General features: G+C 38.2%; 1 protein-coding gene across 17 annotated transcripts in view; it reads left to right on the plus strand.

The window, feature by feature from the left end:
• The window catches only part of ATE1 (arginyltransferase 1), a 154,728-nt gene that overhangs the window by 96,406 nt on the left and 34,023 nt on the right, over positions 1 to 24,299 (plus strand). For 2 of the 17 annotated variants that reach the window (XR_010589310.1, XR_010589311.1), the window contains one exon: positions 13,393 to 13,528. The exons of the other annotated variants lie outside the window; for them this stretch is intronic. The gene's annotated coding sequence lies outside the window, so the exon portion shown is untranslated. The remainder of the gene's footprint in view (positions 1 to 13,392; positions 13,529 to 24,299) is intronic. 17 annotated transcript variants of the gene reach the window in all.

Here is a 24,299-nt window from a genome sequence, read left to right on the forward strand (position 1 = left end):
CTCAAATACTATACATTTGTATGGCATGGACTTGCTACTGTACTAGTTATCTACCTGGCAACATTTACTAGGGTAATGCCTAACTCACAGGACAAATTTCTTCTGAAATGCTTTATTAAACTTTGTTGTTTGGAGTGTGTATTACTTCTGTGCTATATTAATGGATATTTTCTTGATAGAGGAGGGAAAACTCCACTTAAATCTTCACATTTGTTGTCTTTTGTACAAGACTGATAATTTGTTTATGAATACACATTAAACACACAAATTCCCATGTAGTTTTTCAGAGATTTTCAAACTCATTTGTATAGTCTATAAGTAATTTCAAATAAAATAAAATATCTGGCAAATGTAAACGCTCCGTCTGTCTTGTGTGAGTGGTATATGTTTATAAATAATCATATGAATTAGTCATTCAGTGATAAGTTAAAAACTCTAGAGATTAAATTTTTACATCATTCGTGTTTGGGCATGTGCATTAGGAGTAAGCTTACAAATTTACCTTAAATTTACCTTATGTTAAATTTTTTTGGCTTATGACTACCTTCCTGTGGAACTTTTTACAGTAACTGTGTAATCTTATTAATTTGTGTGTTACGGTCTAACGAGGCTAAACTGTAGTAAGACAATGCATTAACTTTCCACTTTGTACCGTTATTTCTGTTTTTTTAAAAGATTGCTGAATTGCAAAGGAAATCTGCAGGGGTTAATGGCTCCAGAGTTATTAGGAGCAATTTGACTACTGCTGTCAAAGAGAGCTGCCAAAAAGATTAATTCGAGATCACCATAACAAGCCTGAGATAAACTGTCCTGTGAATGATACACTGGAGAGAAGTTTATCATGTCTAATGCATGACCCTACGCAGTCATAAACTCACTGATTACAACAGAACTCTTAAATCTTCTTTGTAGGCTTATTCGTGAACTCCATGGCAACTATAAAGCAATTCACATGAGCACAATGAGAACCATACTCTGTGATTTATATAGCCAAAGCTTTGATTATTTTTTTTTTTAGTACCATAAGCAGAGTTTACATTTCAGAAGTCACTGAGTCGTCCCACACCTGATGTGATGGGATACAGCTCCATTTTTTAGCATTGATAAAAATTTTCAAGTTCTGTAAACTGGTTTTGTCATTTTGAGAAAGTATAAGAAATTTGGCAGAATATTGAATATATTTCTCAGGTTATAATGAGCAACTGATTAATGTTGTATCGTCATAGCTCAGATTCATTTAATAATCCATTAGATTGGGTCATTTTTTGGATGGTCCCATAAGGACACTATTAATCTCTCTCTTGTGTGTATGTCTTTCTCTACACATCTTGATATTTCTTTTTACCACATTAAAGAGAAGTTGGGAAGAACTGCCATAATTGATTACATTGGTTGTCATACTAACAAAGATATTTGCACCTTTGCCCTCTCAGACAATGATTTCTCCACCTCTGGCTCTTGGGCCATGTGAGGTTGTTGGTAGCCCTGCACATGGCTATTTTCACAATAATGGGTGAGACATTTTGGCATCAAAGGTCTGGTGTTCTAGAAAGAAAATGGCAATTAAATACAATCTCACACACACAGACATAGGTGGTAGACCCATCCTTACAACCAGATTTACTGAATCTAGTGACACTTTGAATACTGTATCACTCATTTAGCTGTAGATAATATAGCTCACATTGTATCCTTTTTGATTTTTCTGGTTTGATGATTGTATTCATTATAATTGTTTTCATTAGGCAACATTGGCTAGTGGATTTTATTGGGGCTGGAAGCCAGGAACTCCTGCTACTCCTGCCCCTGCTTCCCATCGTGGCCTTCACAGTAGGAGTTGGCTGACATATCTTGTAATCTACACAAAAAAAAGCTTTCTCTTCCTCTTTCAGTAAAGATTGAATAGCAGATGCTGTAATGAGGTCTGATCATACTAAAACTTTGTTAGTATACTACAGTACCTTTCTGGGAAGTATAATAAACTTAATCTATGACTAACAATATAAATTAACACACGGGTCATGTTGTGATGCATTATTTTTATGTTTGAGTTTGTTTACTTGCTAATTTGCACAGTATGTGTCCCAGTCCATGCAAATTAGTGAGATTTTAATGTTGGAAATGTTCAGCTAGTCCAGCTGTTTAGCTGGCAATATATCCTAGCGTTTAAAAGAATGATTAACTGAGTGGCAGCACAGCAGCATTGTCTGAATAGGAACTCAAGTCCTAAGGCTACCCATGCTGGCCAGGTCCAAATGCAGAGGGTTTAGGTAGGATGATACCACATTTGCAAATCATGGCACATGCTACACAGTTTATATACATTTTTCTTACCTACTAACATCTATTCTTCTTGAATCTAATTGGTTTGGACATCATAGGGTTTACAGTAAGCTGCCACGGGATAAGAGGGAAGGTGCTCTCATGGATTGGTAACTAGTTAAAAGATAGGAAACAAAGGGTAGGTATAAATGGTCAGTTTTCAGAATGGAGAGAGGTAAATAGTGGTGTCCCTCAGCAGTCTGTACTGGGTCCAGTCCTATTCAACATATTCATAAATGATCTGGAAAAAGGGATAAAATTTGCAGATGATACAAAATTACTGAAGATAGTTAAGACCCAGGCAGACTGTAAAGAGCTACAAAAGGATCTCTCAAAACTGGGTGATTGGGCAACAAAATGGCAGATGAAATTTAATGTTGATAAATGCAAAATAATGCACATTGGAAAGCATAATCCCAACTATACATATAAAATGATGGGGTCTAAATCAGCTGTTACCAGTCAAGAAAGAGACCTTGGAGTCATTGTGAATAGTTCTCTGAAAACATCCACTCAATGTGCAGCGGCAGTCAAAATAGCGAACAGAATGCTGGGAATAATTAAGAAAGGGATAGATAATAGGACAGAAAATATCATGTTGCCTCTCTATAAATCCATGGTATGTCCACATCTTGAATACAGTGTGCAGATGTGGTTGCCCCATCTCAAAAAAGATATATTGGAATTGGAAAAGGTTTGGAAAAGGGAAACAAAAATTATATGGGGTATGGAACGGCTTCCATAGGAGGAGAGATTAATAAGATTGGTACTTTGCAGCTTGGAAAAGAGACGGCTAAGGGGAGATATGATTGAGGTCTATAAAATCATGATTGGTGTAAAGAAGGTAGATAAGGGAGTGTTGTTTACTACTTCTCATAACACAAGAACTAGGGGTCACCAAATGAAATTAATATGCAGCAGATTTAAAACAAATAAAAGGAAGTATTTCTTCACACAACGCACAGTCAACCTGTGGAACTCCTTGCCAGAGGATGTTGGAAGGCCAAGACCATAACAGGGTTCAAAAAAGAACTAGATAAATTCATGGAGGATAGGTCCATCAGTGGCTATTGGGCAGGAATGGTGTCCCTAGCCTCTGTTTGCCAGAAGCTGGGAATGAGCGACAGGGGATGGATCACTGTTCATTCCCTCTGGGGCACCTGGCACTGGCCACTGTTGAAGACAGGATGCTGGGCTAGATGGTCCCTGGGTCTGACCCAGTAGGGCCGTTCTTATGTAAGGTTCTTTGCAGATTGCTTATGGCCCAATTTCTTATGTCCTCACTTTATCTACATTTCAAATTTATAATTTCAGGGTATTTGACTTATCTCAACTAGCCCCAAAACACTATCTCTAGCACAATAGTATATTACACTTTTGTTTAAAGTTTAACCATGCACTGAAATCAAACTGCCTGTCGCACTCTTGTTTACAGTTTAACATTGTACTCAAACCAAGCTATGTGCAAGTTTACTCATGTCCAGCAACATCTATGCCTGCAATCAGTAGTTGTGAATATATTCTAGGATAAAACAAAGACATCTCTTTATGAGAATACAAAGCTGTAGGGTGCTTTGAACTGAAACATGATCTGAGTTATTTGTAGTGTTTACATTTGTGGTTAAATTAATCTGAAAATGGACTTTGCATGGGGGCCAAAATGGTACAGAGGTTTCTGTGCCTGTTATGTACAGCTGCTGCAGAAGCTTGATGGACAAAAGTTTTGTTTTATTTTGTTTCCCATATTAAATAGAGGAAATGGTGCATAGAGAAAGAAATAGGTTACAGGAATTAGAAGGAAATCCAGGACAACTTTTCCTTCACAGATGATCGTAATTAGTTGTGTTTAGATAATAGCAGAGAATCATTATAGAACTTATTCCATAGTATCCTATGGTAGCTGAAATTTATTCAGGCCCATATAATTTAAAAGCAAAATCACAGTCCAAGTGCCCTAATATTAGAGGCGCTGCATTCCAGTCCAAGACTGTGGAGTCAGGCAAGCTCTTGGCTGGTGCCTTGTTTTCAATAATAGCATCATGAGGGCAATAGAGCTTTGACATACTGTACCAAACAGGGCCCCAGACAGAAGAATCAGTGGAGACGTTAAGTATTTTTGTTACAATTTAAAAAAAGTTTTGATTAATTCCAATTAAACAGTTCCCAAAGGCTCTTAGACATTACCGGTACTTTACTAGTAAGATCTGGAAGCTTGGCAAGCTGTTGTCTTTGCTTTCAAAACATGAGGTGAAGTCTTCTACAGAAACACACTGCGGTTTCCAGACAGTGCCTAGGGCTTTTGAATTACCATAAATGAAGTTTAAAAAATGTACTTAATTTTCTCTTTATTCAGTTACTTAATGTTTTTCAGCTGTATAATTAAACTGTATTAGAAACGAAAGAATTTAAAGTGTTTCAGTTCTGAACACAATTGGCAATATCCATTTGTGTTGTATGGTGTGTAGAATATTTCTGAGATTTTTATAGTATTTTTTTTTCTTGGATAGTGTGTATGATATGTTCTCTTCCTTTCCCTCCCCAATTAAAAATGGTGAGTAGTTGGGACATGTTTGCATAAGTAAGAAGGGTGGTAGAATGGGGAGGAAAGAGGTTTAGAATGACACTGTTAACTAGCTGAACAAAGTTGCTTGGAGCAGAAGTACAGTGGAACTGATTTGTTCATCCCAGCACAAATATATTATTTCATGGGTAGGCAATGAAGAGAGGAAAGAATGAATGTTTTATTCTGCTGACCTACTGATTTTGTGGGTTTAAAAACTACTGTTCTAAAAGACAACTTACAACAAATACATAAGAGACAATCCCCCAGCTATGTTGTTGCTTATTTTTTTCCATTATACCCTCTTACTAGCCAGTGTAATTCTGTTTGCTACAGGTAACTGTTGTTTAATTGTCTACTGGTGGTGTGGTGTGTTTGATAATACTAAAAGGGATAACAATCCTTCTAAAAGCCAATATATTATGTGTTTAAGTGCTGGCCAATGAGAATGGAAACCAATTTTGCTTTTCCCCACAACCTCAATTTATAAGCTTTGTATTGATGATTAAGACATTAAATAAAATGCTTAGATTAAGAGTACTGAAAGAAAAGGTTGGTGTGGTGGGCTGGAGGTAGCCACTTCTGAGTTCTGCCTTTCACTCCTCCCTCCAGAAGGACCTGAGGATGCTGTGGAGTATAGGCAGCCAATTTCCTAGGGGGGAAATGAGCCTTAAATTGGCTCCACAATGATTCTTAATAAGTCAGGAGTGGAATTGATGGGACTGCAGAGGTAGCAGTGATCTAACTGTAACCATAACAGTGTGATATTTTGTGGGGGATTCTCCTAGTAAATAATTCTGTAGCTTTGGTAGAGATATTGCACTATCTGTTTGTAAGGACTTACTAAAACTCTGCATTTTAGAATCTAAACTGACATTTCCTTCCAAGGAGACCCTTTTCTGTTTGTTTTGTTTGTTTTTTGATGCTGATGACAGTGGCTTTTGTAAAATAGCTGCCTGATCAATAGGCGATGATGAAGGGACTTCACATGATTGATGGCCTTCCTTATCACATGGCTGAATGAATTGTTAGCCCCAAAATAACTGGATTAGAGATGGGACCCACTTCTTGGTATAGTTCTAGGTCCACAGCATGTTTTACTTTGTGATCTGTACTGTGGAAACAAGTTTGTGTCATTGCCCACCACTGAAAACCCACATTCAACCTTTTATATGTTCTTTCAAAACAATATGCTTTGGGATGGAGAAAATTTAGGATTGCCACAAAAGTATCTTATCTCTGTGGTACAATAAGAACTAGATGCTCTGTAAGATGTGCTTTTTTTTTTTTTTTTTTTTTTTTTTAACTGATCCTTCTATGTGCTGATTGCATTTTTTAGAAGAGCAATGAAAAGAAATAATGGGTGTGAACCTTTCCTGAGAGAGACTTAAAATTGTGAACATTGTCCTTTTTGGGGATTTATGAATTTTTTCCCTTAGGTTTAGGGTTAAATCTTTGCTACCCGTCTTGGGCTGTTTGGGCTCAATCCTCAACTGCGTTGTGTTAGCCAAAGAGTCCACTCAAACTATGATTCCATTTCAGCACAATAAGACTCCTTAATTCGAAACAGTTATATCTATATAAGGAGCTACACCTCTACCCCGATATAACACGAATTTGGATATAACGTGGTAAAGCAGCGCTCCGGGGGGGCGGGGCTGCGCACTCTGGCGGATCAAAGCAAGTTCGATATAATATGGTTTCACCTATAACGCGGTAAGATTTTTTTGGCTGCCGAGGACAGCGTTCTATCGGGGTAGGGGTGTACTTATAAACCAGTTTACACTACTACATCAGTTGAATAGTATACAATGAGCATTCATTCAAATATTTTATTACATTATGATTGCTCTGTAATCTAGCAAGATGACCGGAACTACCTCTGCTTAGAGATAAAGACGTGCTTAAGTGTTTTTGCTGGATTAGGGTATAAGTTTGTTTTAGTACAATTAGGGGAAGATAGTTTTCTTCTTTGGTTTTCCGACTCTGTGAAGCCGAAGCCTTATACTTATACAGTACAGCACAGATACTAAAATTGTGCAAGTGTACTTCTATTTTTTAATATACACTTACTCATCATTGTGTTGTAGATATGTTTTTCAATATATTCTTGAAATACCATAAACTCTCTTGGTGTCATGAGGATTTAAGTAACATATAGTATAGTTGGTGGTTTAACTCATTTGTGTGCAACTTATTTTTTTTATTTTGTTATGGCAGTTTAAGAAAAAAGAGAACAGATGTAAAGCTGCTGAAATAAAAAACAAAAGAAATACAAAGTAGTAACGTCTTGACTTACTGTCTATTGGGATACATAAAGCTTACTTAAACAGAAATTTTCCAAACATGTAAGTAGACATATTCTAAGGCCCAGAGTATTTCTGAGCTAACTGTAGCTAGTGGTAAAACACAATAGTAAATTATTCTAGTCATTCAGGAGAGTGTTGTTGAACCCAGGCCGTCTTGTATTTATGTCGTCACTTGGCAGAAAAACATCTAATATTTTCTTTCTTTTTTTAAAAAAAAAGTGAGTAGTAGGATTTCTGAACTTACTCCAGTCTTACCATTTATATCACTTTACTACTAATTATCAAAGTTAAAATCATAAATCCAACTTGATAAATGTTGAAAAATCTCAGTATTAAACACTTTGTTTTTAGTGCAGGAGACAGAATTGATTAACATGAGTAGAAGTTTAGAAAACAAGGCAGTTAAAAAAATTATACAATGCAAAGACCTTTTATATATTTAATACATTACGTCCTAAGGCAGTCAGCATTCTCTCCAAAATAGCTTGGCATAAATGCAATACATTTATCTTCTTGCTTATTTCTGGCCATATTTTTTGCACACCATTCCTACAATTGTTTACTATTCTAATAATTGGATTCCTTTCCCTTATCATACGTTTAGCATAGTCCGAAAGAGACTCAAATGGGTACAAGTCCAGAGACTTTGGGGCCCCAATATCCCAACATTTATTGTAGCATCTAATAATGTTGCATTCTGCATTTCAAGTTCGTCTCACTAAAGTTGAGTTCACAATTTGCTTTGTGCTGTTTTAGATCTTTGAGCAGTTACAGTAGGTACATTTGTTGAGCCACAGGAAGGCCATGATGCTGGCTGTTTTGGGTATTTTAAGTTTTGGGAACCTAATGACGTATCTTGACTTTTATTCTTGGCGTAGGTTTTGTCGGACTGATTGATGTGGCTGTTTTTTACCCTAATCAATGATCAGTTAGCTTTGACTCAGGTGTTTGTAAATTTTTATTTTCAGTCTCTGTGGTTTTGAGAGCCTCAACGAAGTAGAATGGCTTTATACCATAATACTCTTTTGCAGACAAATAGGTTATGTAAGAAAAGAGTTTATTGAACACATTTTACGAACAAGCGGTGGCTAAAGTTAGAATGTTCAGCTAAATAAACATTAATTTGCTCTGTAAAAGGCAGTTCTTCTAAAATACACATCACTGATGGTCTAAAATGTAAGTTCTGATTTGTACCAGTACTTTCATTTATCATTTAACTTGCTGCTTTTAAGGTTCAGAATCAAAACAGTGGAACCTCTAACTACATTCAAATTGGCAGGGGATGGAGATAGCACCCTCAGGAAGCCTTCCTGCCTCTTGAGGGAGTGTCAATGAACTTTGGGAAGAGAGCATGCAGCATGACTGTAAATAGGACTGTAAATAGAAAGGAGAGAGAGCCCCATAGTTATCCATCAGTTCTTGAATTCAAGGGGCCAGAGCTTTTGAAATCATAGACTGTTGAATCCTTCGGCCAAGGGGATTGAGGTCTCTGGGAAGTGAATATAGGTGAGAAACATGCTTAGGCAAAGATTGTAACTTGCTGAAGTTGAGTTTGTGTTAGAAGAATATTTTTACATTTTGTTTGTACCCTTTCAGTCTTTACTCCTCATGCTTGGTATTGCTTAAACCTGTGACTTTTTGTTTTATAAACTTGTTTTAGTGTTAAATAGAATGCTGTGACTGAAATAAGAGTGTTTGTCAAACCCCAGTTAAATTAATAAGTTGCAGTGTATTGTCCCTTTAAAGGAGCAACAAATGAAAAAACTCCTGTGTGTTCCAGGAGAGGGCTGGATACTACTAAGGCAGACTGTTTGGGGAAATTTGATCCTGGGGGTGGTGTTTGGGGTCAGTCTACAAAAAGTAACTGGTTGGTGGAAGCAAAGGTGTGACCTGTATGCTTGTTGCAGGCTATTGGTGTCAGGGCTGTGAGCAAGATAACATTTCAGGTATCCAGAGTTGTAGGGCAGGTGGTGACACAACCCCTTACTAGTCTGGCTTGAACCTCAAAAGCATTGTATATATTTGAGATCAGCTGAGCTGAGAATTTTACTCATGTTTTAATACCTTATGGCTAAACAGAAATAATCATTGTTTAAAATCAACATTTGTTGGTGCTTTATATAATTAATTAATAATAATAATTAATGGAGATATCCCATCTCCTAGAACTGGAAGGGACCTTGAAAGGTCATCGAGTCCAGCCCCCTGCCTTCACTAGCAGGACCAAGTACTGATTTTGCCCCAGATCCCCAAGTGGCCTCCTCAAGGATTGAACTCACAACCCTGGGTTTAAGCAGGCCAATGCTCAAACCACTGAGCTATCCCTTATAATATATTATTGATTACCACAAATATATGCATCAGACATCCATGACTTGGCATAAACTGTAAAAGGTTTTTTTATGCATGTAAGACAGTATGGAACTAGCCATTCAAAATACTATTTATTTTCCATAAGTGTTGGCAAGCAAATCTACAGTTCCAAAAATATTAAGGGTGGGATTTCTAAAATCCACCTAAGAGACGTAGGATTTAGGATGGGACTTGTGAAACTAAGTCACTTAAATGCTTCTGAAAAATCCCAATTTAAGTGCATGGCATGCCTTAATCTGATGCCTACATCTCCCTGGGGTTGGGGGCGGGGGGCATGGATAAAACCTAAAGACAGCTATAAATTACTCTAATATTTATTATGCTTCCAAATAAGAACTCCGGTTGAATAAGTGGGTGGACATGGAGGTAAGCTTTCTCTTTAAATGTGCAATTATACATTTGACATAAAGTAGGCTACCATTGTATTTGCACATATAAATAAATCATAATTTGTTTGAAGTGTGCAATAGTGGCCTTTAGTTTCCTCAGAATCTTATTGCAAATCTTTATTTTTTAAATTGCCTTTCTATTAATTCATAATGTCAAAAAGCACTAAAAATATGCAGCTATTAGCCAAAGAAAATATATATAAAAATGTAAAAACATATTTACTATGATTTACATAGGACTAATTACCATAAACCTTTTTTTCCCCATGTCTAATCTAATAGCAAGTTCTTTTCAAGTGAATGTAACTCACAATATTGTTTGAATTTTAAATTTAGTTTATCTCAGTGTCCAAGTAAATGATCATCATTGTTTTGCACTGACAAATTACTTGATGTTCAGTAAGGACAAAAAGTGAGACTGATCTGCTCTATATCAAAGAATCAAAAGGCCTTAATCCTGGAAGGGGATCTTTATGGATACACAATAAATGCAAAAAGATCCTTTTTCAGGCTCAGGTTACAAAAGGTAGACATGTGGCTCAAACAAAGATGTAGGAAAAAATGGAGTTGTGTAGGCTCTTAAAGGTGACTCTAAGCTACTTAAATGCAGATTTACTTTCAAAGAGCCCTGTAGCTAATCAGCTATTAAACCTGAATGAGCTTCTAAAACCACTTTGTACTCTGACAGTTTTGCATACATGTACCTGCTGCTTGTGTTTATGTATTGTGTATGTGCAATGTATAATACCCAATGATTATTTTCATTTTTGCTGGATACAAGAAAAGAACCCCTAATTTTCATCCATTTCATTTCTCTCTCTCTCACACACACACACACACACACACACACACACACACACACACACACACACACACACACACACACACACACACACACACACACACACACACACACACAGAGACTCGTCAGCCTTTGCCAGTTCTGCAAAGGAAAGATATGGGACTCGTGATAGATGCTTTAACTTTTTTTTACTTTTCACAGCTGCCAAAATAAGCTTCTTTTGATGTACACATTGTTGGCGGGTGTCTCTATTGCAGCATTCTACTTGAGGGCTCCAGTTGGGTTTTATCTTTTTTGTCACAGTCTGTAATTTTTTTAAATATCCGTTTCTGAATTTAATGCCTGAGCCTCCTTAAGATCTTCTGCACTAAAAAATTTAAGGTGGTCACATTTCACTCCAGTAATCACATGGTTTTATTTTTGAATATTCTCCAGCACTTTTGTTTTAAAAGTAAAAAGCTGTATAGTATCACTTACTATTAGCAGACTCCTTGCAGATTTCTGAGAGTCCAAGATTATGAGCTCCACTTCTTCATAGCCTTTTTCCCCCACTGTACTTGATTTCTATTAGTAAAATACACAGCTATGAAATTTAGGGAATTTAATATTATTCAGCTTACTTATAACTGTATCCATTTCTCTGTTTTCCCCTCAGACTTCCACATTAACTTGTAGCACTTATTTTCCTAAGGTTGTTCTATAGTCTTCCGTTTATTCTTCTGCTACTGAATTTTTGCTCTCATGATGATTAGGTACAGTATGACCAAAAGGGTCAGATGAACCCCAGTTCTCTGCTTCAGAAGAGTGTCCATGCTATACAGTCTTTAATGCGGCTGTTTTCACTATTCCCAGTTGGTTATTTTTAATGGGCACTCCTGCCAAAAAGGTCTTTTCCAAATTATTTGAAACCACTTTAGCTTTATTCTGTGCCATAAACCTTTTGTATCTGCTGCTATATCAAATTCTCAGTAAATTTAGCAGCTTGCAATACTGGTCAGCAGCACTAGCATTAGCTACAGTTAAATTGGTCCAGCAGGGTCCTCAAGACTAGTTATAAATCTCAGCCTTCCAATTGCCATAGTATGTTTGGCTCCATCAAACTATGCTCAGTTTTATGTACATTTTAGAGAGTTATTTACTGTTTCTGTTATCTTGATCCTTGCATTTTGAGGGGAGGGGGAAATCACATTTCATATTTTCCCACAGTCCACTTAGAACTGTTCCCTGCTCAGAATCCAAAATTTGTGAAATCATCCCACTTTCTCCCTTGCTCTCATATTGTTAAATAATACTTATGTGGCTGAGGTAATTGTTTCAGACATGTGGAGCAAAGCTTGAACTCTGAAAGTAGGAGCTGGTGATCTCTGGTATGATGATATTGGGATCTGGCAGAATGCTAAGATGAGAAAATTAGTTTTTCCACAGTGTCTGTGTTTACACAATCAACTGTATTCCTGTGGAGTTGTTCTGAAAATATTTTAGTGTATTCTTTCTGCTTAGGTTGAAATAATGTTTACAAGTACAAATTGACTGTCCAAATAGAGTGCAGTGAATTTTATTCTAGTTCTTGGCTCTCTAATACCTTGCGTGTCCTTTCCCTCCCATTTCAGCATTGTTTCCCTGGTTACCTGCACCATATTGTTGACACAGGACACAGTGTCAGAGAGTACTTGCAGTTGGCTATACAACTCAGTTTCTTCATGTTTGGCTGCTGTAGTTCATAGAATATCAGGGCTGGAAGGGACCTCAGGAGGTCATCTAGTCCAACCCCCTGCTCAAAGCAGGACCAATCCCCAACTAAATCATCCCAGCCAGGGGTTTGTCAAGCCTGACCTTAAAAATCTCTAAGGAAGGAGATTCCACCACCTCCCTAGGTAACCCATTCCAGTGCTTCACCACCCTCCTAGTGAAAAAGTTTTTCTTAATATTCAACATAAACATCCCCCACTGCTGCTTGAGAACATATGGTACCACTGAGAACAGTCTAGATCCATCCTCTTTGGAACCCCCTTTCAGGTAGTTGAAAACAGCTATCAAATCCCCCCTCATTCTTCTCTTCTGCAGACTAAATAATCCCAGTTCCCTCAGCCTCTCCTCATAAGTCATATGTTCCAGCCCCCTAATCATTTTTGTTTCCCTCTCCTGGACTCTTTCCAATTTTTCCACATCCTTCTTGTAATGTGGGGCCCAAAACTGGACACAGTACTCCAGATGAGGCCTCACCAATACAGAATAGAGGGGAATCGTTGGTCCATTGACTACTGGAGCTTCCCTTAAAAGTACCAAATATTGAAGTAGTGCAGATGTATCTTAACCCCCTCTTCCTTTGACATGTATGCCACTAGTTTCCTTCAACAGAACTGAAGAGGATATTGCCTGGCCATTGAGGATCAGAAAGATATATGCCAGATTGTGATAATATGCAATATTTTGACATTCCTGGGCGGCAATCCGTATAGTTTTTAACTATTTCCATGGTGATATTATCATGTGTTGGACTTTGCTGGTGATGTGTTCAGTCCAACCACATTATGACGATACAGGAAATATTTAGAAAAAAAGTTTACACAATTATCCTGTTTTATGTAAGCCCTTTTGAGGCTGTGCATACTTGTAATACATGCCTTTGTTTCTCAGTTTGAAGAACTATCTTTCTCATGCTTGTCTGTCATTTGGATGTTATTATTTCAACTTTGGATAAACATTCAGCCAACTTAACTCTGTTCAGAGTCCATAAACTTGCTGTTTCTATCATCAACTGACTGAAACCAAGGTACAATAACCACTGTAGACTAAATAATGTTATTTATTAGGCTTGAAGAGGCCATTTGTTAATCTTTCTATTGTCTTAGGATACCATAAAACACTAAATATATTGCTTTGAGAGGTCTTATACCTCAATTTATTGCCTTACTTTTTATAAGGCAGATCATGACAGTCATTCGAATGAAATGTTGAATTGTTTTTTTTAATCCTCCCTATTCATACTTCCCAGAGAAACATTACAGCAAAGTTTCTAAATGTTTCTGTTGTGCAAGCTGGGAACACCAAGAAAATCCAAGATGGCATTATAAGTGACAAGGAGAGAGATAATGTTAGTGGTCCGTTGAAGAGCAGCCCATTAAAAGTGGAATCAGCACTTCAAAAGTTAGAATGTCTTTCCCCATCTCCCTTCCTTCACATTAAAATGGTGCAGGATATTGTTGGGCATTGTGTTCAGTCATGTAAACCATAGAAATATATGCACATGTTCAGCCCAGGAGCAGTCATTCTTTAGGAATGCAGATATAAATAAAGTAAATATGTACATGCAAACAAATGTCAAGTACCTGAGGATTGTAACCCAATGCACAAGATTCAGTGAGAGGGAGGGGGAATATGAAAAACAAGAAGCTGTGATGAGAGGGAACAAATTGGTTATGAGAGAGCAAATAAAAGATACTTTAGATTGTGTGCTCTGAGATATTGCATTATAGATGGGATGGGAGAGAGTGGTGGTATTGATCCCTCACTATTCAGCATTGGGAAGATAGCATTTAATATGTATAATTCTGAGTAGTGCAAAACAGGCAAGCTTTTTCTAAAAGGAGGGAATTCAGAGAATTGCAAAAAGAATGATAAAAGAAATGGAGAGCTTGGTAAGAAGAGAGGATATAGAAGCTAAATACACTTCTACCCTGATATAACGCGACCCGATATAATACGAATTCGGATAGAACGTGGTAAAGCAGCACTCCGGGGGGGGGGGGGGGGGGGCTGCGCACCCCGGTGGATCAAAGCAAGTTCGATATAACGCGGTTTCACCTATACGATTTTTTTGGCTCCCGAGGACAGCGTTCTATCGGGGTAGAGGTGTATATATGTTTTGACAAAACTGTAACTAAAGGCTGTATAAAAAGTAATATTTGTAGCTACCAAGGAGAATGAGATTGGTTGGCATAGTCCAAGGTGGGGTATAATTTATATCCTAGACTGTACAATAGCATACCAATGCAAGTGGTGGAAGCCCCTTTGCTTGAGACATTCAAAATTAGATTGGACTGAAAAATTCAGAACATATTACAGAGAACTTCCTGTCTTGGCAGGACAAATTTACCTGACTGGTCTTTTCCCTCTCTTATTTCTGTGTTTCTGCTAAACTATTTCATAAAAAATTCACCTGGCGGTCATTGATGCTTTTATAAACTTGTAAACAGCAAATCTGTTCCTACAGAACCTAGAATGATTACACTTTACTTAGGTAATGACACATTTTAAACCACCTTTTAGAATCCTGTTGTTTCAGTCTCTTGTGGGCCATTCAGATTTTTCAAGCTGAAGTGCTTTATTTGTAAAGGTTATTTTCCCTTTTTTTTCCCCGGGCACAGCTTGCTATGACTCTGGAGGGCTAGAGAGAAAATTGAGTTATGTCAACTCCTCTGTAATAAAGGAAATGAGTTCTACCATGTCTGATCCCTCTCAAGAGAGAATTTTGACAGAAACAGGATTGATAGCACTTACCTCAAAACAAAAGGGAAGCGGATTGTTCCTTCCCCTCCTCCCCCCGCCCCTTATTTCTGATTACTTCTGCCTTTTACCTAATCCCACTTAACTCTTTTCTTTTAAAATTGCACACCTGTCCTTTGGTGGAACATGCTGTTACTGAAAATTATTTGGGAAGTATTTTCTTCCTGCCTTCCAGTAACATCACTCTTCATTGTTTCTCCACATTAACGTTGTGTTAATGTAGTGCTCTGAGTTGAGAAACATGCATATTTGCATTTCAACACTTCAGTTTTAATGCACCTCAACTCACCATCCAAAGCAAACAGAGTATCCTCTGACCCCCTTTTCAAATAGATCTGATGGTAAGGAATATTATGCAATGTTAAACTCACTTCTGACTCTTTTAGGAGGAAGAGGAAGGGAGTTATTCTTTTATTTTGAGAGAGAGAGAGAGAGATGTTTTAAAGAAAACTTGATCTAGATCAGATTCGGGGTAGGCTATGTGCTCAGCACCCCTTTCCAAACATTGGAGAAAGCTGGAGAAAAGATCAAATCTACATCTCTCAGAACCTGTGGAATTTTTAGTGTGTATGGGAATTTTTTTTGGGGGGTGAGGAGGATTTGTGTGTGTATTGTAATATAAATTTTATGTACAATATAGATGGGGTGGTAGTACTGCTTATTATTAAAGTTACCGACACCTTCCATTATAAGACCCTGTTTAGGCTAAAATTGTACAAACTGGATGACTGCCTCAGCCTATGCACTTTTGGGGTGGGGGGGAGGAAGGGGAAGGGGGTTGGTGGCAGGCCAGGAGTAGAATTTTAAGCCAAAACAGTTAATCCATTTCTGAGAAAGAGGTTAGGGGAAAATGTTGTTTTTGTCCATGTCAAAAAAAAAAATGGATGTTTTCTTTGAAAAGCTTTGTCCTGTGCTTCTGAGCAGGGATTTAAAATTTGACGGGGTGTGTGGCCTTTGTGTCAGGGATGTCCCTGGCCATCTGTGTGAAAACTCACCCAAATTTAGACAAGTTATAAGGCTTTGAAAAGTCACAGTTCACTTGTGCTCAACAGAGACTTAAGAGTTTACCTGCTAAATTCCTTGAAGATTCCACCCTTGCTGAGCAGGATGTACCTCTAGGCTGCTGTGGGACATTCTGTGGGTCAAGGTCGAGGCATCTGAACTGAGAACAGGGAGCATGTCTCTCCTTTGCTCTGTGACTCCCCACCACCATCACCATGCCCAGCCAGCATGGAGAAGAAAGCTGCCTAACTTGAATGCACAGGGGACAACCACCAGACCTACGGGACAACAACCTACAGAAAGTTGAGGCATGGGTGAATAGATGGGAAGAAGGAATCTGGGGGTGAAGGTGGTGGAAACAGGGACTGCAGGTTGGTGTGGAGAGGCGGGGAGGGAGAGGAGAGGGAAAACTAGGAGTTGAGGTGGTTGGGAGACTGGGTCAGTAGATTGGGGGAGACTGAAATCAGATGGAGAAACTGGGACTGGGAACCAATGGGGCAGGGGGAAGAAGGGAACACAGATCTGATGAGGCTCTGGGATGCAGGGGGTACAACCAGAACTGGGTGGGCAAAGAAATTGGACAAGAAGCCTGATAGCTGGGGTGGGGGAGCGGACATAGAGACTAAATAAAGAGCCATGTGAGGGGGATTGGGACTGGGAGTCAGTGGGTGGGGAGGAGCGACTGCAGGCTCATATTGGGAAGTGAGAGAGAGAAGATGAAGAGCCATGAGGAAGGGGAATTGGGAATGTCTGGAAAGGAAACTGAGATGTAATGGGGAGGGAGACTGGGACATGGAGTCCAGAGGTGAGAGATTAGGATTTGCTGGGCAAGGAGATTGGGAATGGGATGAAAAGCCTGAGGAGTGGCGACTGGGACTCTGAGTGACAAGTAGGGGATGGGGATGAGGAGCCAGGGATGGGGAAGAGATGGGGTCAAGAGTCCTTAATTACATGATTACCATTTTTTTCCAAGGGACCCCTGCCTCATTCAAAGTACTGCTCTGGGGATGAATCAGGAGGTGCTGTCTGTAGAACCTTGCCTCACTTGTTGCAGAAGTTAGAATTTGTGTAAGAATTTGCATAGTGAATGAGGCAGGGGATTACAGGAAGATGAAGGCAGTTGAATGCTGACTGGGAAAATTATATTCTATCCCTGCTTCTGCCATGGAGGTCCTACATGATGCAGGACAAGTTACTTAAACCAGACTTTTCACAGGGTGGTCACTAATCATGTGTTCCTCAGTCTGTGTACCTGACTTGACACTCTGCGGTCTGATTTTCAGAAATGCTGCGACTGAAGTGAGTGCTATGTAATGCCAAGTACTCTGAAAAATCTCAAATTGGTCTCCCAAAATCAATGGATACTCTGTGCCTCAGCGCCCTGTCTATAAAACTGGGATAGTACCACTCCCTCATCTCACTGGGCTGCTGTGAAGACAAATTAATTCCTGTGTGTGAAACACTCAGATACTGTAATGATGAGCACCATAGGAAAGCCTGTGAGTAAATTAATAATTTTGTCTTCAGAGCAAGGGTTGGGTAGCGTGCAGTAAATAAAGCATGTAGCCACCCACCGAATGACAAGGAGAAAACAAAATATTTAATAGTTGCTTTTTAAGTAAGCACTGTTTGATTAAAATGTTTCCCTATTGGTTAATTCAGATAATGATCATGGGTTGATGTGTGAAACAATCCAAGTATATGTTTTTATGGTGAGATTTCGATGTGATTGAGGTAGAATTGAGGAATTTAAGTTTTGCAGAGCAACCAAGAAAAGCTTTTGCATTTATGAGAAGCAGTTTTGCTGGATGTTAGAACAGAACTATTTTTATGGAATTACTACATCTGTATAAACTTAGCTGATGGTTGGGTCATTTATGCTTGTTTAAAACATTAATAGGAATTTTGTGAATTATACCTTAATCACGAGGAACAAATCTGCTTAGTTTGTCCTTTCATTTCTCCCCCAAAAAGAATCAGTTCACTCTAGAAGTCGTATTATTTTTGACCAGTTGGAAGTTGTGTTCAGATACTGTATGTCTAATTTTTGCATTCAGTTCCCATAATTAGACACGCACATATAGCATTTGCATTTGTAAATAACTAGTTAAATGTTTAAATGGCTGCTTACACATAAGGATACCTCTCTGGAATACTCAGTTTTGTAACACAAGTATTGAAAGTTGGGCTGTATGAGTTGGATTTTCAAAAATATGGTAGGCATTGCACTAATTCTGTTCCAAGTAAAGTCAATGAGAGCTTTATTGCTAACTTCACTGGGAGCTGAGTTAGGCCAGTGCTGAGCACTTTTGAAAATCTCACCCTGTAGTACAGATATTTCCTAAAACAAGTAACACTATTGTTTAACTTCTCCTTCATTCTGTGTGTTTAGTTTTTCTAAGTAAAATCCATTTTGCCTTTAATAAAATCATTCCATTTTTGAAAAGCACATGAATATGAAGATTTTGGAGGAAGACTAGATATACATTCCTATGTAGTTTAACTACTGTAATGATTTGACATAACTCAGAATTTCCTTGCTTTTATAATTGTATACTTACTACCATAATCTAATTAATCTGAACACATTGGTAATAGTTAGTTCTCACTTAGTCTTTTCCCCTGTACTATCCTTCCATTTTGGTTAAGAGTTATGCTGAAGTATCCATAATAAAAATAGCCTAACCATGGCATATTGGGATCATGGTCAGGCATAAATCAAAAAGGTCAGTATTAAATCCATTTATATCTTGGATCTAATGTATTAGAGTCTGAGACAATGCAAACCTAGTTGTGATGAGGTAATTCCTAAAGAGGTACAAATATTTTTTTTTCTCAGAATAAAGTCAAATAAATAGATGTCTGGTTAACAATAGTGTGTTTCAAATCTAATAGCTAAAATCACTTACATCAAACAGTTCAAACTTTCATGTAGTTGTCAGTCTTTGTGAATGGAAGGGAATAAGCTTTTGGCAACGTGCCTTGGAGAGAAAAGGGACACTTGAAAATAGTTAACAGAATATGTGTAGTGCATTAAATTATATTTCCTTCAGAGCTATGGCACCAGAAGCTGATAAAACAGCAGACAGAAATGCAGGCTTTGCAAACGCTATGGTCTGACTGCTATTTATAATAATGAAGCAACAGTCTCTTGAACGTACTAATTGCTCTTAACTTTGAGTTTAAATCCAGAATTATCTTACTGACTAATGTGGTGCTGTCAGTAAGGATAATGGGATCTGTTTAATATTAAGAATATGGCTATAGACACAGATTATCTAAAGCAGTGGTTCTCAAACTTTCTTACTGGTGACCCCTTTCACATAGCAAGCCTCTGAGTGAGACACCCCCCCCCCCATAAATTAAAAACACTTTTATATTTTTAACACCATTAACCATTATAAATGCTGGAGGCAAAGCGGGGTTGGGGTGGAAGTTGACAACTTGCGACCATCTCCCCCCATATAATAACCTCGCGACCCCCTGAGGGGTCCTGACCCCAAGTTTGAGAACCCCTGATCTAAAGCACTATTGATTGGCTAGCTGGGTCTTTCTGATGTGTCACTCTCAACAGTTCATAGCTGGGACTTCATCTCATAAACGCACACAAAATTTGCTAATCTCATGTTCTGCGGGGGAGTGGGTGAATGTGGTTATGGAAGAGGAAGAAATGCAGCTGAAGGAGAGAAATCACTTCAAAATGCCCCCTCCACCAAAGTGCAGGCCGGTCCTTTCTGCAACACTTTGTGGATCTTTCAGACACATTTATCTCATTTTCTAGTGTAAAAGCTAAACCGAGAACTATTCAATAGTTCAGATTATTTTTATGAAAGAGCAATTTGAAAGTAGCTGTTAGGCCAATGACTATTTTAGATTCTGATGATCGGAGTTTCCAAATAACTCAGGGAACCTTGAAAAAAAGTGAAAGAGGGCTAGAAAAAAAATTGACAAACTAAAAATATATTGAAAATAGTTGGGGAAATCAAGGTACATTCAACGATTCCCCACTTTAGCTTTCTTGTAGTAACTGCTTTTCCTAGTGGAAGGTTATGTCCCACAGAAGTGGTTAACAAACAAGATTTAAAAAAAAAAAATTAAGTTAACTGAGTGAGCTGTACTCTAATAGCAGTAAGCCATAACAAGGTGTGCAGTAGTAGGTTCTTGGCACACTGGGGACAGGGCCGGCGCTTCCATTTAGGCGACCTAGGCGCTCGCCTAGGGCACCAGGATTTGGGGGTCGGCATTTTGCCACAGTTGGTGGCAATTCGGCGGCGGGGGGTCCTTCCGTGCTCCGAGTCTTCGGCGGCAGTTCTGCGGCGGGTCCTTCACTCGCTCTGGGATCCGCCGCTGAAGTGCCCCGAAGACTGGGAATGCGGAAGGACCCCCCCACCGCAGAATTGCCGCCGCTGACTGGGAGCACGGAAGGACCTCCGCCTAGGGCGCCAAAAGCCCTGGCGCCACTCCTGACTGGGGATTGAAGACACTAGTCGGACTCAATAGAGTCATCAAACCTGGTAAATCCTATTGGTTCCAAACCCAGGGGTATGAAAAGGGTTTGAGTCTGAGAGAGAGAGAGATGTCTTGATCAGGGCAGGGCCTCCGTAGACCAAATGGCAAGGAGCTTCTTCGGCACCCCCTCTTCCATTTGTTAAACTTTTGAATACCTTATTTTTTTTATTGCCTTTGTAGCCCATTTCACAAGTTTGAGGCATGATTTGCATGCATAGATTCATAGAGTCTAGGACTGGAAGGGACCTAGAGAGGTCATCGAGTCCAGTCCCCTGCCCTCATGGCAGGACCAAATACCGTCTAGACCATCCTAGATAGACATTTATCTAACCTACTCTTAAATATCTCCAGAGATGGAGATTCCACAACCTCCCTAGGCAATTTATTCCAGTGTTTAACCACCCTGACAGGAACTTTTTCCTAATGTCCAACCTAGACCTCCCTTGCTGCAGTTTAAACCCATTGCTTCTGGTTCTATCCTTAGAGGCTAAGGTGAACAAGTTTTCTCGCTCCTCCTTATGACACCCTTTTAGATACCTGAAAACTGCTGTCATGTCTCCTCTCAGTCTTCTCTTTTCCAAACTAAACAAACCCAATTCTTTCAGCCTTCCTTCATAGGTCATGTTCTCAAGACCTTTAATCATTCTTGTTGCTCTTCTCTGGACCCTTTCCAATTTCTCCACATCTTTTTTGAAATGCGGTGCCCAGAACTGGACACGCTACTCCAGTTGAGGCCTAGCCAGAGCAGAGTAGAGCGGAAGAATGACTTCTCGTGTCTTGCTCACAACATACCTGTTAATGCATCCCAGAATCATGTTTGCTTTTTTTGCAACAGCATCACGCTGTTGACTCATATTTAGCTTGTGGTCCACTATAACCTCCGTTCCAAAAAGTTCAAAAATGCTTTTTTCAAATTTAGTTTCAAAACCAATTTTCATCACAAGTGGTATATTTCTTGAAAAATTTAGCTGTCGACAAAGAAACGTTTTCTGACAGAAAAATATTATACTGGAAAATTTCCAACCAGCTCTACTTAGAATTGAAGTTTGATTGTATATTAAAATTACTTGATATTTTAAAAAAATATTTGAGCAATATATTGGGCAAGGGAGTTCTGCATTTTTAAGGCTTTTAGGCTCACCTATTGACACATGGAATACATAGGAGTGATTTCTGAATGTTAGTACAAATGGATTCAGATGTTTAGTTCTTTGTCTCTGCTAGTTCTGGCTCACCTCACTGACTCAGTGTAGCACAGACCAAACACAGTTTGTGAAAACAGAGTAGCTAGAGTTACTTGCAAAGCGCTCTCTTGGGGGCCAATAAAGTCTATCTCTGTTTATGTAATGAAATCAGGGAGCAAGGGTCTGCTGTAAGTTTTTTGCTGATGGGATTCCATTGGTATTGTCTTTCAATGAAAAGCCTGAATTTAATAAACCTTTAAGGCTGACTTACTCTTTCTCATGATGTGCTGCCTAGCCCTAATGGATTGCTGTTGATGATTTGGGTTGTTTTGTTTATGTAGTGTTAGAGCTTCTCTTTAAACTGCTGGCTGGAAACTGAGATGAAGGCTGCCTTAATTCACTTTTAATAAAAGATCAATAGGTTTATTGTGGAAAAATAAAATACAGATGTAAACTTTACCTGATAAAAGAATTAAATGTGTGTTTAACCTTCCTTTCTTGTTTGTTCAATGCTACTGGTATTTAATCCTTTTTGTTTTTGAGACTATTATCTTTCTTTTGTGCTTTTACATTTCAAATTTGACTTAGACTGTGAAAACAAACTATGCTGACTATTTTCATCTCAAATGCTCATCAAATCCCTCAGATTTTTCAAAATATTTAAAAAGTAATCTCCAGACTGAAGTCTCATTAAAACCTTTGCCCTTGCTCTGGGACAAAAGTTCAGAGAAGGTTCTGATGATTTTGATTTGGAAACTGTAAAACAAAAAATGGCAATGTGTGAATTGTTAATTTAAGTTTTATTGTAAGTCTGCCAAGCTTGTCTCCAGAAGTTTCCAATTAATATCCAAGAATGCTTAATAATATCCTGAATGTCATATTAAAGATTTTTTTCTATTTTTATATTAAATATAATAAGGGGAAAAGCCCACTAGTGAAAATAAAAATAGAGCACGTCTTATTTTTGTAAAAGAAATGGCTCTGTTTATACATGGCAGTAAATTAGCCCTCTAGAAGGAAACATCAGTCTCAGAGAAATCTTTCAGTGATGATTGTTTTCAGTATCTTTTTTTTTTTTTTTAAACAAATCAATTGACAAGATGTGTGATTTTTATGAAGACACTCATTTTATTTTTGGTCCTGGGAATGTTTAGGATTTTAAATAAGGGTTATTGAAGTGCTGTTCATCTTTTCTACAGGAGAAATTAAAACAACTTCTTATGGAGGGTAATCCCAACCCAAAATGCACTGACATTTTGTCTCCTCAACAAAACTGTTTTTTGCAAATTCCTGGAAATGTTCCCCATGTGGAATTTCCCCACAAAATTTTAATGGCTAGAGGTTCAGGACAGGCAATGCTTCGTCTTGGGACAAGGACAGGCATAAGCTCCAGTATCTCATAAATCACCAGATGAACAGCATATGCTACATCCCCTTTCTAATATTAGAGGGAACTTGTTTCTAGCTATGGTAGATTACAGTGTAGTGTAAACTGTAAATCTATATTGAGATTGTCTAAATCTAAACAAGCTGAATATTGTAATTAATTCATAAATGTCAAACACCATAGAAGGGAGTTAGGATGATTTCACTCCTTTCTATATGCACACATCTTTTGTCTTCGGTATTTGTAATTCAGGTCCTTTTCTTTTAAAGATCATGATGAAAACTTTCAGGTGACAACCCAGGAAAAATATAAAGGGCCCAATTGAATGATTCCAGGGACTGTAATATGTTTTCCTCCTCTCTGATAAAATATACTCACTGAAGGATGTAAGATTTCCTAAGAGTTTATATTGAAAAAAACCTTTGTATATGTGGTAAATTTCCACCATGGTACGTGGGAATGTAGATATTTTACATCTATTAGTATGACTCATGGATATAACTTTTTTCATGCTGCAGTGAGTTTTAATGGCACAATATAAATAGAAAGCCAATATGAATTTAGCCACACAACTCCCATTTTAAAAACGAGATTTTTAATGAGAGATGTGAAACTAAATACTCAAGTCAACTTTGAAATTTTCCCAAATTTCTACTCTACTTAATATGTAAAGAATTGGGTTTGGGGGTATATCACTGAAATATTATGAGTTCCTGAGGGGAGGAGAGGGTGTTGGTGGGACTCTAAACTGTTATGAAGCTGTGATAGCCCTAAATTAGATTGCATTTTAATAGTATATCTTATGACAAAAATGTTCCGTCTGTAATGAAAGTTTGTGGATTTGCCAGGGATATAGTTAATTTTAATTTCAGGCCCCACTTTGTTCCTTTAATGTGGTGTTTTTTGACAGTTACATATCACTATCCATTTTTAAAAACATCTTGGACTTCTGCTTT

This window comes from Chrysemys picta, chromosome 7 (genome assembly GCF_011386835.1).
Source record: "Chrysemys picta bellii isolate R12L10 chromosome 7, ASM1138683v2, whole genome shotgun sequence".
NCBI lineage: Eukaryota > Metazoa > Chordata > Testudines > Emydidae > Chrysemys > Chrysemys picta.